The 4,004-nt window shown below is 40.5% G+C and overlaps 1 long non-coding RNA gene across 1 annotated transcript; it reads right to left on the bottom strand.

Moving 5' to 3' along the window:
• Positions 1–895: 895 nt before the first annotated feature.
• Positions 896–3,487, bottom strand: LOC113463598. Its single transcript, XR_003388114.2, has 3 exons — positions 2,866–3,487; positions 1,428–1,583; positions 896–1,332 (listed from the first exon to the last, which is right to left on the bottom strand). It is a non-coding gene; the product is annotated as an uncharacterized LOC113463598 (long non-coding RNA).
• Between the last annotated feature and the right edge of the window lie 517 nt (positions 3,488–4,004).

Here is a 4,004-nt window from a genome sequence, read left to right as displayed (position 1 = left end):
CATTTCTGAGTCATGTTCCATTTCAGTTCTTCGAAGATCAAGTGCTGAATTGTACTGTAAAGGAACATGATATAAAAAAGGGAAAAAGTACACACAAAAACGTAATAGTAGTTATAAAGATAAAAGTTGCTTGTATGTTGACCTCTAAGGGTGGAAAGGGCTACCAGCCAGCAGATGGACCAGCTGGAAGGGACAAGATAAATGAATAGAATGAGTCAATAATTTTCATTAATGAACTTGATATTAGCAATATGTAAGTCAGTAATTGTGTCATGAGCTACATAATTCTGTTAAACCTTATTTGCCAGAATTAGGAGTGGGTGCGGGTGCAAGTTTGATGAACATGCGAGGAAGTGGATATTTTAGAAGAAGCGCTTAGGAAACAAGTGCAGGTTCGAGATTTTGAAACGATTTTGAATTAGGTGCACTACCTTAAATAGAAGATTCCAACTACTAAGTGCCTGACATCGCTACAGTTTTCATTATTAATTAATGGAAAAAATGAAGTGGTTCATCAAGACAGTATGCATAAATTTCACCAATACAAGTGAAATACAATCCTCAACTTAGGAATCTTATTTTGGAAAGATTGTTCAAATAAAGGGGCTCTGACTTGTGTGTCCAGCTCAAAAGAAGGAAGCAAACAAAGATTGACTTGCAAAAATCTGCTCTTCCAGTACTACCTTAAGTTAGTTCACTTGCACATAAGACTGGTATTTTGAAATTAATTTACAGGTTTGGTTTCACAACAAACTATACTATAAGACTGGTATATAGTTCACTGGCACATAAGACTAGTATTTTGCAAACTATACTGTAAACTTCAATGCTGCAGGCTGCTAATACCGTAATCAATAGAATACTTCCACACAATCCCCAGATTTTTAAATTGCTCTATATTACATGATGAATATCATTTTCAGAAACTAGTGCATGCAGTAAAAAGCAGAGAAAAAATATTATTTGTGGGAAATAGTCTTGGTGTAGCTCAGATTTCATTCATAGGGACAAAAACACAAGAAGGACAAGCATATAATTGCAATGTTTCCACATTGTGGATGTGGTCACATATCACTTGATGGCCCTGCTGCTTCGATGGAAAGCGGAAACACTGTAATGAGTATTAAGTTGATGTCACTGAAGCCACCTCACCCATGTAATCACTGCAAAACGCAGTTGTTTAGCTCATCAAGTATCGAGAAAAGTTTCAGTCCTTCCATTTCCATGTTTCACATAATTCGTTTAGTCTATTTCCTGCTGAACTTGCATGTGGAACCACACAATTAAGTCTTTCGAGATTCGTTGCGTGGCAGCCCAGTAACATCATACCAACTGCATCATTTCAATAACTCAACCCTATGAGTTTGCTGTATGTAGTGAAAAGCAGAGCAAAAAATATTTGTTGTTGGCAAATAGTCTCACTATACCTCACATTTCATTCATAGTATATACATGTAAGACAAAGCAAGAAGTGTTGGTGGAGGCTATTATTTTGTAGTCCAACCCAGAAAACTTGCAATAAGAGCCTTTGGCACCTTGATGAGGTCATGACAGGAAGTAGAGCAGAAATTAGCAGCCACAATCTGGCACAGTTGGAATATACCACACCCTTAAGTTTAGCATCATGCTCAAAGTATACACTAACGGATGACGACATTAGCACCGAACTAGATTAAGTTCTCTGTAAGCGTTTGACACATCAAAAACTTAATATATTTATTCATTATAAAATCCTTGGTTGTTCCTTTAAGTTTATTGCTGCCATTGTAATTTTCTCAAATTATCAAAAAGTTCGATGAATGTTTCCAGCCAATTAGCTGCAATTCATGTCTGGAATATGGGACAAGAAGGGGCCTAAAGTTCATCCTTCAGCTGTGCTATTCAGGCATATGAAGAGTCCTTTTATTTTGGATTCCTTAAATGGGAGCAAGCCTGGCCAAATGTCCATGCTGCTCTCTCACCACAAGGCCTACTGCACTACATGAAAATTCACATAATAAATCAACTCCAGAAGCTAAGAGCACTCAATAAGCAAGGGCAAATTGCCTCATGGGCACAAAGGGATATTTTTAGCATAAGGAAAAACTGCAGTCATTGCATTCAAGAAACAGATCGACCTTGTTGTCGGTCATTGGAAACAAGCACTTGAAAGTTTGGCTCAATAAGAAGAAACACTTGATGCTCTTAGGCTCAAGTAAATCCAGTCTTCCATTGCTTAAAGCATTGTCATTTATCAAGAGCTGTTCAAAGCAAGGTTAAAACACTACTTGTTGAAAAAATTATGTCTGGTTTGACAATTGTTTTAAGACAAATACCGATCCTTAAACTTCAGGGACTTGATATTACCAAAGCATGCAACCGAACTATTTATCAGCACATTGATCAAAGAGTCTACTGTATTTCTTTTGAGGGAAAAAAATTGTTAATTGTGCTTAATTGACTGTTTCATGAGTTCACCCAGGAAAATTTTAGGAGTAGGAGTATTCCCTTCTTTCAGCTGATATTGAACAATGGGAAACCATGGTTTTGCCATGTCTCGGAACCTATCGCATCCCCTTTTAATGCAACCATGTCTATATGTCTCACTTTCTGTTGCACTCGAGAATCCATTGGCTGTGCGGCCGTGGTTCTTCTATGCCTCGGAACCTATCACATCCCACTTTCACGGTCTTGATGCCGCAACAGCTACTGGATTCTCATCTCCAACATAAGTGAGACATCATAGATATGGTTGCATCGGAATGGATTCAATGTTCTCCGGTTCCAGCTTTTAAGTTCTCAATTCTCAACTTCTATAACATCAGTAAAAATCAAGCATAACTATAGCTTGACGGCCAAGGTGTTCCAAAATCCGGTCTCGTTCACCTTTTTAAGCCAATATGGAGGAGGAGAGCACCATCGTTCTCATCACTGCCCCATCGGCATGTGGCCTTTATTCAGGTCCCATGGCAGCGCCCAGGGTACATGTAGGCCCATGTGACAGGAATATGGAAGGAGAGTTAAGATGAGGCCATTAACCACCACTGCACAAAAGCTCAACCCAATCAATGCTGCCCTCCCGGCTCCAGCCCTCGGCCGATCCCTTTGCGCGGGGGACCCCGGTCCTGTAGCCACACAAATGAAGGAATTTTATCTGCCGAGCAGCATCCACCCAACGCGTGGACGCGAGGACCATGCGAGACGCATGGATGCTGACAAGCCAAGTGTCCACTCTCTGCCATAATTATATGGTTGTCGTTGCAGTTCATCCACCCTATACATCTTTTGAATTCAGTTCAGAAATGGCATGTGGGTGATTGTAGACTTGAAGGGAGACAAGCATGAATGATGAAGGCAGGCTTGTTTTGTGCTGGATTCTATTGCAACCGCATCTAAATCGCCTCGAAGGCACCTTCCTTGTTAGATTTCTCCTTGGGTTGCGTATTTATATAAGTATGGAAATCTGTGATGCTTTTCTGTTGGCCATGCACTTGATATCTTCCTGCTTGCTTTCTTTTCCGTCGATATGATCGAGACTTTGATGGACTGATGATTAGTAGAGGTTCTAGATGGGTGGTTGCCCTGGAAGAACCTCTTCCCCTCCAATAATGGGGCCTTCCATGGCTTAACTTATTTGAGCTTAGGCACCAATGATGAGTTGAATGGAGTGGACACCATCTTTCCATGTCAAAAGGGTCTGGAGGCATGTCAGTGTCCCCATTCAGAGATCAGGTGCGCTCAAAGGCGTCAGGGCTGAAGTGGAAGCCAACTCCTCCCCAACCATGGATTCCTTTACACCTGGTGGGTGCCTCCTCTTTCGTGACCTACATATAAAAGGATATCCCGAGATTCCATAATATTAAAAAAAACAAAAAGAAAAAGAAGCAGCAATATATAATACTGAGATTCCACTCTTTTTAGCTGTGGCTGACCGAGATCCAAGGTGGCCAATGGTTGAGGTATGATCCTATGTTTAAAAAGAAACGGTGGTCATTTACTTATCCCTCGTTAGGGATAATAATTCA

Source organism: Phoenix dactylifera, unplaced genomic scaffold (assembly GCF_009389715.1).
Source record: "Phoenix dactylifera cultivar Barhee BC4 unplaced genomic scaffold, palm_55x_up_171113_PBpolish2nd_filt_p 000609F, whole genome shotgun sequence".
Lineage (NCBI taxonomy): Eukaryota > Viridiplantae > Streptophyta > Magnoliopsida > Arecales > Arecaceae > Phoenix > Phoenix dactylifera.
This window is presented reverse-complemented; position numbering and strand designations above follow the sequence as displayed.